At 33.3% G+C, this 15,337-nt stretch overlaps 1 long non-coding RNA gene across 1 annotated transcript; it reads right to left on the bottom strand.

Annotated features, from left to right (window-relative positions):
* Window positions 1-3,030: 3,030 nt before the first annotated feature.
* On the bottom strand, window positions 3,031-7,447 carry LOC115886572. Its single transcript, XR_004050910.1, has 2 exons — window positions 7,194-7,447; window positions 3,031-3,595 (listed from the first exon to the last, which is right to left on the bottom strand). It is a non-coding gene; the product is annotated as an uncharacterized LOC115886572 (long non-coding RNA).
* Window positions 7,448-15,337: the final 7,890 nt, after the last annotated feature.

Below are 15,337 nucleotides of genomic sequence, written 5' to 3'. Positions count from 1 at the left end.
CTTGTAAAAATATTTTTAAATTGTAGCTCTGATAGTCCTTCAACGAATCCAAAACTTAGAATTTGTAAAAATCTAATCGTTTAGCTACAATATTCCGTGTCGTATGTGATGAACAACCCTGTATATACATTTACGACGTTTCTTACGTAAAAAAGGTCTCCTAGTAAAAATCGTTACGAGTAATGGTTCTCGAGATATTTGGAATCGACATTATCAATACCTGTCTTCATTGACATAAATTAAACATGTTGACAAATAGTTGTTAGGTTAGATTGTCAACAATATAAAAATGAAACTTCTACACCCTCTATCTCCGAAACTAAGCAATTTAGGATATACATTTATACGAACTTTTTTATTTATTTTTATCTGCAGAATATGCTGTCGAACTTTTCCGGAATACAGTTCGGACCGCACCCTGTATATGATGAATGAACTCGAAATCGAGTGGAGCGCAATTTTTCCGACGTTTCGTCGAAGTTTGGCTCCTTCAGGCTCAATCGAGCGTTCGATAAATTAATTAATTCATTTGGGGGCGTCGACAATGGACTCGTGGAAAATCTTGATCGGTTCGCGTTTTCCACGCGGAGGAAATTTTCATTTGGGAGCTGTCGCGATCAGGTCGCATTCCGATGCGTTCACAGCGAAGGGTTTTCCGACGTTTTCTTTTTCATTTTCCGATAAAAATAGGGAGGGAGAAGAGTATTTTCATTCTGTCTGTCAATTAAACGTTTATTTATAAATATTTTTTTAATTTCTTGAAAGAACACCGAACCAAAGCTGGCTTAAGGGTTCAGTCCAATAAAATTGTCATTTGAAAATAAAAAAATTACGGGCAAGCTGATTTTTTCAGAGTTTGTCAGCGACTGTCTTCTGAGTGTAAAATTAACAAAATCGGAAATTTTCCCCTTGCGGTTTTTGAGGAATAGGGGTGTTTTTTTTAAACTGTACTACAACAAAATAATTAGACGCAAATTGTACAGAAGAACATTCTCTATAAGTTCGCCTAATGAATTTTTTTTTAAGTTTATTATTTCCGGACTTAGCGGCCGTTTCATGAGCCCTCTGGGGTGGTTTTCAAAAAGTTCGTTTTACAGCAAATTGACCCGTATGAAAGTTGTTCATAATTAATGGACAAGCAACTTTTCCTCATGAATTTTTTTGTAGCTTCATTATTTTTGGAGATGGCGTCCAGTTCATGAACAAATTGGGGTAGTTTCATAATTTTTGTTTAGTTCTACAAATTTACCAACTTAAAAGGTGTTCATATTAAAATTACATGCAAACTTCTCTGTGATATGTATTTATTTCCCCAAAACGAAACATGAAATTCATCAAGAGAATGAATATTATGATTTTTTTTATTTGTATCGTCTTTGGTGTGATGGACCTGGCGTTGGCTCCTCAGATTTATTGTTGGTTTCTTTTCTTGCTTCGTATGAAGTAAAGTCGTCGTCTTCAAAATATAGTTCATAAGGCAAAGGTGTACATATACCTCTTATTTTGAACGAGTTTCCTAGGGTGAATTTGCTGAAAAAAAGAGTATCATTGAAAACTAACCTAATTTGTTCATGAACTGGACGCTATCTCCAAAAATAATCAAGCTACAAAAACAATCATGAGGAAAACACAACTTTCATACGGGTAAATTTGCTGTAAAACAAACTTTTTGAAAACCACCCCAAAGGACTCATGAAACGGCCGCCAAGTCCGGAAATAATAAACTTATAAAAAAAATCATTAGGCGAACTTATAGAGAATGTTCTTATAGTCTATAAAATGAATAACTTTGAATTTTGACCGTTATTTTTTACCAACATGGCATATATAAAACCCCTCTGTCAAGAAAGTTACTGATATTCTTTAAACTGAGTGCCTGAACGAATCAGATAGGTAACTCTTTTTACTTTCGTGAAATAAAAAAGGAAAATAATAAAACAAGTGACAGTTCTTCCTCTCCTTGCAAAAATCAAACAACGAAATGTCAAAAATTGGAACAAAAAAATATACATAAAAAAAAAAACATTTTCTAAATATTTAGATCAATGCCGTCTCTAATAAAACAGCCACGGAGCGAGATTTATGACGTCACGCTAGTTAGATCCTACGGATTAATAAATATGTTGTAGAATACATGGAAAAACATAATTATGGGAGGGAAATGATATAGTTACATGAAATACTACATAGATATACAGAATTAAAATACAATATAATATATACCTATTTATAGTAATAAATAACTTTGGCAAATAACTATAAACCATACAAATACAGCAAATGTTTTTACAATATACAAATAATAATAGGTGGTAAATAAGATAATGGGTAAAAATGGTAAAAATATATTTTAAATTTGGGGTTTGAAAATCGATCTAATTTAAACAAAAAACATTCAAATATCTACTAATAGTGATGTATTATTATTTGCATCAACAAAAATTTATTTATATAGTATAATTGTTTACTGCAATTAATAAACTAATATAAACTTGTCAAAGATGACCACATAATTTTTTTTAAATTATTATTCTTAATAACAAAAACTATCTACATTGACTATGGAGTACGATTTCAGCCATATTGTAAAACATTGCTGCATTTGTATGGTTTATAGTTTTATCTGCCAAATACTTTATTCTATAAATAGGGTATATAATATCTGTATTGATTAACTGTATATTATGTTTATATTTTCAATGTAAACTATATCATTTTAAAAATACAAACCAAAAATACGAGGAATAATTATGTTTTCCATGTATTACAACATATTTATTAATCCGTAGTATCTAACTAGCGTGACGTCATAAATCTCGCTCTGAGGCTGTTCTATTAGAGACGGCATTGCGTCAGCATGGCCGCAAGTTGCTAACCTAATAAAATTAACACTAGAAAAGCCCGCGGGAACTGTCAAATTCAAAGTTATTCGTTTTACAGTCTATATGTACAATTTGCGTCTAATTATTTTGTTGTAGTACAGTTCTAAAAAAACCACCCCTATTGCTCAAAAACCTGTAGTACAAAAAATTGTATTAATATACCTATCAATCTTTATTTTCTTCAAATTTGGCTACAGTTTAATCTTAAAATCTATTTATCTTCTTCGGAAATACATAGAATATTTCGATTTAATAAATTTGAGTCTATCAGCTCTCCAATTTGCCTAAATTATACCAATAATAATCGATGTCCAATATTTAATAATTAACATAATACACTTATACTATAAAACTATTCATTAATAATTAGTGATTCATTAAAAATACCAAAAAATATATGTAAAAAGACTCAATAATTTTCGTAGTAATTTTCCTGAATCCAGGATTCCTTCTTCAAGTTTCGTTCTGCTTCTTCAAGCTGTTTAACTATGTTATCCTGGAGTCTTCTAACTCTCAAGCTCAAGCTCAAACGTTCTTCCAAAGCTCTAACTTCTTCACCGGCGATTTTCTGAAGTTCTCGCTTCAAATCGTTGCTCCAAACTCCTCGTCTGAAGCTGAGTCTCAAGTTGACAGTGAGTCGTTGCTTCTCTTGGCGAAGGAGTTGCTGTTGAAGCTGAAGCTGCTGCAGTCTGAATTGAAGCTGTATGATTTCACTATAAAAAATGATTACATAAAAAAAATGTTTATAATATTTTTGCATACCAATGATATAGTCTATAAAATGAATAACTTTGAATTTTGACCGTTATTTTTTACCAATATGGCAAATATAAAATCCCTCTGTCAAAAAAGTTACTGATATTCTTTAAATTGAGAAGGAAATAGAAAAGGAAAATAAAAAAAAAATCTTTTTACTAAAGAAATAAAGGAAAATAATAAAAACAAAGTGACAATTTTTCCTCTTCTTGCAAAAAATCAACACGAAATGTCATAATTGACAAAAAGTAAAATGTCATCAGCTTTTGACATTTCTAAATATTAGACCAATGCCGTCTCTATTAGAACAGCCACGGAGCGAGATTTATGACGTCACGCTAGTTAGATAATACGGATTAATAAATATGGAGCAATTCATGGAAACATAATTATTCCTCGTATTTTTGGTTTGTATTTTAAAAAATGTTTTTTTTTTATAGTTTACATGAAATATACATAATATACAGTTAATAAATACAATATAATATATACCTATTTATTGTAATAAATACTATTAATAAACATGAACTATACAAATGCAGCAATGTTTTACAATATACAATGAATAGGTGGGTACATAAGATAATGGGTAAAAATGTAAAATATATTTTAAATTTTGGGGTTCGAAAATCGATCTTTAACAAAAAAACATTCAATATCTACTAATAGTGATGTATTATTATTTTGCATTCACAAAATTTATTTATATATTATAATGTTTTACTGCAATTAATAAACTAATATAAACTTGACTATCAAAAGATGACCACATATTTTTTTAAATTATTATTCTTAACACAAAACTATCTACATTGACTGAGTACGATTTCAGTCATATTGTAAAACATTTGCTGCATTTGTATGGTTCATACAACATACTTTTTGTTCATACAAAATACAAAACAACAAATCGAGGAATAATTATGTTTTTCATGTATTCTACAACATAGTTATTAATCTGTAGTATCTAACTAGTGTGACGTCATAAATCTCGCTCCTAGGCTGTTCTATTAGAGACGGCATTGCGTCAGCATGGCCGCAAGTTGCTAACCCTTTGAATAAGAATTCTTCCTCGGATTAATTAAATTAACACTAGAAAAGTCTGCGGGAACTGTCAACCAAAGTTATTCTTCTGTTTTATTGGTGACTATATTGTTTATTATGTACCGGATGCATCTCAAAAGTGGCTCACTTTGATTTTGAAATGACTCCCTCGGTATTTTTTTACTTTATTTATTTGAAATTGTAACATGCGGTTCATAACGACAACTTGACTCGAAATGCCAAGTGTGTGGTACCAAATTTTTCGTAAAAATATGCTTTTTCCAAATATGCTAATAAGCCCCCCTTGTTCCATTTGAAAAAATTGAGATATGATTAAAACTACGATTGGGGCGTCTTTTAACCGGCTAAGATACGAAAAGCATTAGACGATCAAATATATTTTTCCAATGCCCTTTGATTAAAAATTAGTATTTTTAACAGCCATGGCACTCTAGATTTATAACTCTTTTATAACATGCAATAACATGCACTTTGTATATGGTAATAAATTGAAACACTATAGCAAAATATAGAACACCATCACAGATTAGGTACACTATATGTATACAGATAAAAATCTCATCCCTAATTCGTGGTACGAAAATTGTTTTTTATGACGATGTGCAAACGAGTAAAATTTCCTGTGCGCAAGAATAAACTCGCGTAAAATAACAATAAACAGCGTAATAGAGAGATATCGCTAAACCGAATAGCGTGCATGGACGTTAATAAGGCCAGGTGTTATTTTCTTTACGTGAGGTGGTATTAACTCTCTTCATTTAGTTATCGGATCGGAAAGAATTCCGATCGCATCGCGTCCGCTATTTAAACTTCTTAACCTAACTTTGAATTTAAACTTTGAAATTGTTTTGTTTTATTAGGTATTTAAAACTAAAGGGCTAAAAGTGCTTATTTCCAGTGTTTTATTGTTCAACGTCTACCAGTGGGTTTAGGGCAACAAGCAACAAATTCTCTTAGAAGGGCTAAGTCGTCATCTGCTGTAAACCTGAGCCTCTTTATAGGTTCTTTCGTTATTGGAAGAGGTGAAATCCATATTTTGGGCCATATTTATTTAATTAAAACTAATCCCAGCTACTTAAATATCAAATTACCTAATAAAAAACTAAAGCAATAATTCAAAACAATTCAAACATAACCTAAAATAAAAGATCTCGCCGGCCGGTCCCGGTTGTCAAATACCCGCACATGCCCATTTAAGCAATTTTTAAACGTTATTTAGAAAGAGCCCTTGGTGTAATTGATCCGCAAATAACGTCAGGCGGTAACGTTGCGTTAAAAATTGACACGCGCATATCGTAACCATGATAAGGTACGCGTAAATACTGCATGACTCTATTCGGTTTTCCGATATCTCTCTAATAACTGTGCCGGTCAGGCGCTGTGCATAATTTTAGAGGCCATAAGTGGGCGTGCTATGTGCGCAAACTAGTCACCAAACTAGTGTCCGATTCCGAAAATTGGAACCACGAAAAACAATAAAGAAAAAACAAAGTTTATAATCTGTATAATCTGTGACACCATTGTCGCACGGTGGGGTATTAGCATGAAAAAGGTGACTGAAATTCGAAAAAGCAAATGCGTTTAAGATTTCCCAAAAAAAGATAAATTATAAGTTAAATCATGTCTGCCATGAATGGCGTTTCTATGGGTGTGTTTAGTTGCATTTATTTGGTTCAACGAAACGTCAAAGTTGTTACTTCTCACAGATAAGAGGCAAATGGCTAAATTTTATGTTTAAAATTATAATAAAAAAAAATTGTTCTTTTGTGCCTTTTACGTTTATATTATTGTTTTGATTGAAATGGCTCAACAAGCTGCAGGTATGTATTCTACAAAAACGTATTATTTATTTTGGATATTCTCATACTAACGATTTTTTTGCAACTAAAAGTTAGGCGTTCAGAAAATTTGATTAAATTTGTGACATTTTTTATTATACTTAGAGATTTAGTTGCGCATTTCGAAGAATTCAGCATATTGTCTATATAAGTTTTACTTAGTAAACATTGGACTTTCATACAGTAAAATAAAATACTGCGACTTTTGCGACTTTGCTGATAAAATGAGAAAACATTCTTGGTTTCCTTTAATTTGCCAATCAGTGATATACTAATGCGAGGTAAACCGCGATGGCATTGTTGTGTACAAAGCGATCGCATTAGTGCCATTAGCAGTATAGCACAATTTGGCATTAGTAGCGACTTTAGTGGTATGGGCATTGCTCGCGGATCGTAGCATTAGTAGTATTAGTTGCGATATTACTACTGTCATTAGTGGCATTGACCGTGGAAACACTGGAACAGTGATTTTTCTTTCTTTTTTTTAGAATCGACAAATTATCCTTTATTTTGTTCATATTATTTCCTCTTTAATTGAAAATAGCAATAATTTATATAAGGTCTACGTAAAAAAATTTCGATCAACTATCTGTGTCAAATACCCCACTGTGTGTCGGTCTGTTATGTAACTATTAGGTATACCCTTACTTACATTTGCAAATCTTGAATATTATTTTCCAAATCTTTATTCTTATCATAGAGTTCGTCAAATCCGTTTGTAGTCCTGGAGTTAGTCCATTTTCCTGTAGGACTCCTATCGTCATCATACAACTCCGAATAGTAATCTTCTTGCAATGTGTGCAATGGTTTGTTGTAATCACGAATTTTTCCAAGTATATTTTTCTTATCAGTAGAAGGTAAATAACTTGATCTCAGGTCTAAAATCACAATTATTTAGGTTATCAGAAGTATTATCACCCTGTATAATTTTTCAAGATATTCTGTGAATATAAAACAACTACTAGCTTACTTGCAAGTAGTGATGGGCAAAACTGTTATTTTTAGATAACAGTTGAAACTGTTATAGTTATTTATAAAAAACAGCTTAAAATAACAGCTTAAAAATAACAGGTTTCTTTATTTTACTGCTAAATATCTGAAAGAGTATGAGACGGTCATCGCCAGGCGTATTAACGCAGTTGCAAGCAGGGGGGACAGTGAAATAGGAAAATTAGAAACAGTCATTAGTGTCAGTCCTGTCATTCTCCTCACGACAAGTATGGCCGCCTAGACAAGGACAGCATAGTTTTTGTCTAACTATTGTCTAACTTCACAGTTTAGAATTGACAGATTTCAGTTTCAGAGACAACTTCAGATTTGTTCTAGAACAAATTCGAAAATATTCGACGCCATTTTTATTCATTCCGTTTAGTTTCTGTTTTGAAGTTCAATTTATTTCGGCTGAAATTTATAATTATAAAGGTAATAAGTATATAAAAATATATATTACATGGAGAATCCTGGAGAAAATGACGTTTCTGCAGTAGTAGGTATTGTCCCATGTATATGAAAAATAGGTAGTAAATAAACACTGTTTTTACATTTTAGATGCAAGAAAATGGTGTTATAATCTTTGATCTGGCGATTTTTTTGAAAAATGGAAAACAATTTTACAGCAAGGTAAGATCATTTTTAACTATAGCCAACATTAGTTATCTCCAATATGTGCGATTTATTGTCAATACTGCAATAAATCGGACTGATAATCTGATTATGTTATCCGACTAAAGTCTCTTTTTGCTTCTTTTTGATTATAAGCCAGGTCTCTTTTGGAAATAATGGACGCTTAAAACAGAACAGTATATTTATATCTTATACCTATTGATATTTTTTATTTGTTAATTTCATAAAAAAATTTGTTTTTCTGTATTCAGGTTTTTGTATAAGGCTCTCGTTTTCATGTCCCTGTGTCCGTTTTCTGTCCTTGAAGTCTGCGAATATGTGTGTTTATTTACAAATTACTGTAAGTCATGCTTATACCTAACTAATTTACGTTAAAAGTACATATAATTAACTAATTGGTACTGAAACAATACAATCCTCAATATTTTTATATAAAAAAAAAAAAAATCATATTTCAAATAAATATATGTAAATAAATTATTTTTGCTTATTTTATGAAAAGAAAAAAATACAAAATGCATTTGAACTGAAGAGGCCCGCCATTGAATAACCGGAAAAGGAAATGAAAAATTAAGCCATCATGTCCTTATCATGTCAACCTGTCAATTGGGAAATTAGTTCTCCAGACGACAACGAAGGTTTTCGGTGGCGTATCGTGCTTCCACGATTTAACACAGAGTTGACACTTCTATCTAGTTAATTATTTTATGGTTGCAAGTTGCAACAATGACGTGCTCGGTGGTAGTATTTCCAGGGTGTCAAACATTTCTAAATATCGATTGTTAAAATACCTCTCTAAAAAAAGTGGTTGTTTACAAATAAGAGCTGTTTACAAATTGCGATATAAAAAGCCAAAATTCCGCCACTCGTCTATACCTACATATTGCGATCTACCTACGCCCTACACCTCGATCCGCGTAGATCCAGAATTGCGTAGCAGTGTACAGGGTGCATCTCACTAGACGGGCGAGAAGCTATTAGTTATGATTTTACCATTTGCGGTCAAAAAATAGCAATATAAGAAAATGTGTAAGAAGAGTATACTTTTATAAGTAAACCAACTAAACACTAGAGTTCGAATTAATTTTACATTTAAACTATGTGTACCCGCGACTTCGTTCGCGTCGAATTAATAATTTCTAATGGTGATGATAAAGCAAACAAGAATTTCCATTAACATGCCAAACTGATAAAATTTTCTCACATTTGCCAAAATAAGCTTTCTAACGTCGAGCAGTTTAAGGAGAATCGTGGTAAATCAATTACTCAACTTTTTGGAAATATCCTGTATGATTTTAAAAAAAATTTCAAAATATGTAAAAAAAAAACAAAATAAATTATGCGTGTCCAGGCGTTTTCCCCCGAAAGACTAACCGTTTTTTTAAATAACAAATATTGTAATATTTGAGGGTGCTTTCACCCTGCGTTGGAATTTGAGATTCGACAAACCCCTCCTTATCGAACCCAACACAGTCAATCCGTTTGCAAAAAATCAGCTTAAAACGTCCAGCAGTTTAAGCAGAATAGTGGTTAATCAATTACTCAATGGTCATATTATTTTTATGAAACACCCTGTATATATATTTTTAAAAAATCTTAAAATATGTAAAAACAACATAATAAAATAATATACGTGTTATAAGAGTTTCCTGAAAAAACTCACCGGTTTTTAAATAAAAAATATTCTAATATTTCAGAGTAGTTTCACCCCTTAGAATTCGGAGTTTCGAAAAAATCCCTTCTTATCGAACCTCTACACACTAAAAAGTCAATCCGTTTTCCAAAAAATCAGTTTTTAGGTCAAGGGCTTTAAGCAGGATCGTGATTATCAATGACCAGATTTTTAAAAACACCCTGTATACATTTTTAAAAAAGTAAAATATTATTCTTGAAAATTTTCTTCAGAATAAATAAATACCCAAATATTGAAACTTAATAAGTAAGTACTAAAACATACAGCGCCATAATATCTCGACTTCCGTCCGTTATGCTCGTAAAAGGTTGAAACAGAATGTATCTAAAACAAATGATGCGTTATTCCCCAACCTGTTTCGAACTTCCATCGACAATCGACCGATGCAGCAGCGTTCCTTTTCCACACCTATTATCTCGTCCGCCGCCCTGTTATGCTCGTAACAGGTTGAAAAACAATATATCTAAAATGACTGCTTCTCCAACCCGTTGCGAGCCTCCATCGACAATCGACCGATGTAGCAGCGTTCTTTTCCCACTCCTGTTATCTCCACCGCCAGGCGTTATGCCCGCAACTGTTTCAAAAAACCTGCTTCTTTTATAATATCCTATTATTTTTAAGCTGTTGTAAATACGACTATCGACGGTATCGACCGAAGCAGCTACGTTCGCCGTAGCGCTTTCCCCACTCCGTTGTCCGTTTTCTCGCCACCTGTATCGATGGTTGACGAAATAACATGTTTTCCATCCATACTAGTTGTTTTTTGGAATTGCTTCGAGCAGCATAGAATTTCGTGGTGATGCAGAGCGCCGACTTCGTTTTTCCTTTCACGAGCGGCCGACTCTACGTGTCGTTATTTTATATCTGTTATTTTTTAGAAGTAGTAACGGTTGCGTTATGTTATTTATAAATAATTGTTATAAAATAACAGATAGTTAAATAACAACCCATCTCTACTTGCAAGGCGCTTTAACATTTGACTTTTGTATAAAGGTAAATTTTGTTCAATTAAATTTTTTGTTTCCATCTTTAACTTTGTCTCTCCTTAGACCTGATAGCGGTGTTGTCCCGAATCTATAATGAAGGATATATCCCTCTTTCTTATTGCCTCATTGGGTTTGAGGTCAATTACTCCGCAAGGGTTAGTCGGTCCACTTCTACAGAGCTTCTCATGTAGAAGCAAAGGAGACGAGAATACAATGGGGTGCCCCCTGGTACTCCAAGAATGAGACCAGTAGAGGCTAGCTACCTGGTCCCGCCATCATAGGATTTAGGTGACTGTTTTTGGTGAGGTTGTCTCCTTTTGGTCCGGGCAGTTAAACTAACCCCCCCCCACACACACAACCCCTGCCCGTGGTACATGGCCACAGGACAGTAGAGGGCGCCTGGCACGACGGACATGGTAGTCCTATCCGGCGTTGTCATACGTCTTGAGGCAATTTCCTGGCCATGACACTACAGCCATGAACAAGACAATAAGATGCTTCTTAGGCCCAGCCAAAGTGTCAGAAGGCATTCCCCCTAGCACCTGACTAGGAGCTTCCCCTACTAACGACAAGATATCGCCTCTCCTAGAGGAAGTTTAATACTTGTATATAGCAAATATAAACTTTTTTTAAATAGGACACTATGCATTAGAAGTAACGCATAATGCTCTTTTTAATTATATTTTTTTTTCTATCGAATAAAGTAAAAAAAAATACCGAGGGTGCCATTTAAAAATCAAAAGTTGTAGTCGTTTCCGGTGTAACAGGAAGTGACCGAAAACTATTGAATACGTCAATCAATCCTAATTTATGTCATATACTAACATACCAAATTTCGTTTTTTTATCTGAAAAAATAAAAAAAGTTATAAGGGTGAGCCACTTTTGAGACGCACCCGGTAGAATACTTAAGTTTAGAAATAACTACGAATTAAAGTTGATATATTTATATACAGTTTGCTAAAAATTTCATGAAAATAAGGCTAAAAGTAAATATTACACGTTACATTTGACTAAAACAATTTGTCAGAGTGTATAACTAGATACTATTTTTCACATACATATTTTGAGTATCCGCAATCCTTATTTTAGGTAATATTACACTATAATTTTATCCAATAAACAATTTTACATTGTCCTTAATAATAATTAACCTATATTTATTAATAGTCCAATTTCCCAACTTAATTGTGTCGAGGAAAAACGCACCGCATGGCCTAAATGAATATTATCAAGCATCTGCACAATAAAATATTCGTTTCGCCTATTTAAATGCCGAAAGTGATGTTATGACCGTGAAGATTGACAAGCTGGATATCGGTGAAACTGGGTTAGAATAATTGACGAAGTTACTCACGCACCTTTATACTCAAGGTCGCTTTTATTAATTTTAATGGTCAATTCTACGTGTGAATGACTGCTTATACTTTTCGTGACCATTTTTTCTAAATATGCACAGAAAAAAAAATAAAAGAAGAAACAAATTTGATTAGAAATAAGATAATTACTAATCTATTTAAACAATGGCTGCTCGTGCTGATCAGAAAGATAGTGTCACTTATCCCCGAATATAAATAGTGGAGTAGGCAACCCATGGCACTCGACATGCGTATGACAGTATCCCAAAAAAGCAACTTAACAGACAAAAAAAACATGGCAAATATAAAATTGCCATGTTAAAAAACATAGTAAATATAAAATTCCTCTCTCAAAAAAGTTACTCATATTCTTTAAATTGAGTGTCTGAACGAATCAGATAGGTAACTCTTTTTACTGTCGTGAAATAGAAAAGGAAAATAATAAAACAAGTGACAGTTCTTCCTCTTCTTGCAAAAATCAACACGAAATGCCATAATTGTCAAAAGTAAAATGTCATCAGCTTTTCACATTTCTAAATATCAGACCAATGCCGTGTCTAATAGCCTCGGAGCGAGATTCATGACGTCACGCTAGTTAGATACTATGGATTAATTAATATGTTGTAGAATACATGGAAAACATAAGTATTATTCCTCGTATTTTTGGTTTGTATTTTAAAAATGATATAGTTTATGAAATATACATAATATACAGTTAATAAATCACAACCCATTTATAGTAATAAATACTTTGGCAAATAAACTATGAACCCTACAAATGTAGCAAATGTTATACAATATACAAATAATGAATAGGTACATAAGTTAATGGGTAAAATGTAAAATATATTTTAAATTTTGGGGTTTGAAAATCGATCTAATTTAACAAAAAACATTCAATACCTACTAATAGTGATGTATTATTATCTGCATTCACAAAATTTATATGTGTATTTTGCAAGTATCAATGTTCGAAAAATTATATTTGCAAATAATACAATATCATAGAAAAAAGGCGTCAGCGATGGCTATGAAAGATCGCTGTCTTTTATAAAATTATTCTAAATTTTTTGATTTTCTTGGGATTTAGGTTCGGGAAAAACGCTAATTAAGTTTCATTTGGTTTCATTATTTTATTGTGGTTTAAAAAAACGTTTGGCTAACATTATAGCCTTCATCAGTGTTGTGTCATATGAAAAAAATAGTGTCGAATATAATCCAAAAAATACATATAAAATATTCACACCACACATCACATAATATTTACTGCTAATAATAAACTTAAAATTAAAATTATTATTCTTAACACTAAAACTACATTGACTATGGAGTACGATTTCAGCAATAGTTAATGTAGATAGTTTTAGTGTTTTAGTATTCTACAACATATTTATTAATCAGTAGTATCTAACTAGCGTAACGTCATAAATCTTGCTCCGAGGCTGTTCTATTAGAGACGGCATTGCGTCAGCATGGCCGCAAATTGCTAACCTAAGGAAATTAACACTAGAAAAGCCCGCGGAACTGTCAAATTCAAAGTTATTCGTTTCACCGACTGTAAGACCCATGATTACACAAAACTAGAGCAACGTACCGCAAGGCAAAACCTGTGCAAAGTACAGAGACTGGCATGCATCGGCATTACAAGTGCCATGAGAATATGCCCAACAGTAGCAATGGAGGTCATCCTAGACCTAACCCTAACACCACTGCATTTTATTATTGTCGTGTCGGTAGTTGTGCCAACGCGACAATAATTAGAATTGTCATTGATAGATTCAGTACTGGGAGAATTTTCAGGTCATGGACTTGAAACAGCCTCAAAAACAAAATTCTACTCCTACAACTCCTAGTGGATGACAAGATTAAGCAATAAAAAGATACTGATGCTTCCAAAACCAAAATATGGACAGGGATGTATTTGGACCGAAAACTAAATATTCTGAACCACTAGGTACCTACCCCAGCATATCCTTCAAGCAGAAATCTACGCTATCCAAAGATGCTTACAATTTATCTTAGATAAGAACTATCAAAAACAGGAAATAGCCATCTTATCCGATTGTCAAGCAGCACGAAAAGCGATCAACTCAGTAACTATCACTTCAAAGTTGGTCAAAGAATGTCTAGAGAAGCTGAACAAATAAGGCAACCAAACCAAACCAAACCAGACACTCCTCTAACTGGACCAGACCATTCTGCTTTCCAAGCGGAAACCAGCTTAAAGCGGAACTGAAGAACCTGGAGGAGTCCATCCGTAACCTGAAATGGGAATCCTCCAACGGTCTAAGATACTCGAAAAAGTTCCTCAGAGCATACGAGCGAGGAAAATCAAATATTTTCCTTGATTTAAGTAAGAACAATCTTCGCATTGTCACGGGGTTTCTAACAGGACACTGTCTCCTCAATAGATTGAAGCTGAGAAACAACAGTGAATGCAGATTCTGAGGGGAAAATAGCGAAACACCAGAACACCTTATCACTGAGCCAAAACGACAACTGCTCGTGCCATAAACTTTGGTACGGCTGATGTCAAAGATGGACTCTGTGGAGCCGTCTCAGGTACTGGCTTTTGTCAAAGCATTGAGATTATATGATGAGTGATACCTGCGATAACTCACGAAAGGGGAACGCACAATAGATCTGTTAAGCTGCGTCCTCACTTTCAAAAGCAAACCATTTACTTGCATACACATCCTCCGTACCAGTGCCAGATTTCTTGATCTCCTTTATTTTTTTCACTTCTCTTGCAAATTGACTCTGAAGATTTTTTATTTTTTGTTCTACCGCTTGCTTATCGATGCTAAATTGATTAGCAATTTCCATAAGGGCATCGTGTCTCAAATTTCTGTATTATAGTTTTTGGTTTTAGAATCCCATAGATTCTTTTTCAGTTTTTATGCCTCAATAAAGGCGATGACTTTACCTTGCTGCTATTCCATTTCTTCAAAGAAAAAGCACGACTACGATGTCAAATAGCCAAGCCGTCATTGTGTATAACAGTTTATCGAATGTCGAACGTCGAAAACAGGTCCACACACTAATGTCGATCGACTGTTCTTTGATGTTTACCGACGGACGACGGAAAACAAATCGACATGTAGATCGATTAATTCTGTCGATCGACACCGTCGATT

The sequence above is a fragment of the Sitophilus oryzae genome, unplaced genomic scaffold (genome assembly GCF_002938485.1).
Source record: "Sitophilus oryzae breed Bouriz unplaced genomic scaffold, Soryzae_2.0 scaffold_494_pilon_pilon, whole genome shotgun sequence".
Taxonomy (NCBI): domain Eukaryota; kingdom Metazoa; phylum Arthropoda; class Insecta; order Coleoptera; family Curculionidae; genus Sitophilus; species Sitophilus oryzae.
Note: the sequence above shows the minus strand (reverse complement) of the source record. Positions and strands in the feature narration are given on the sequence as shown.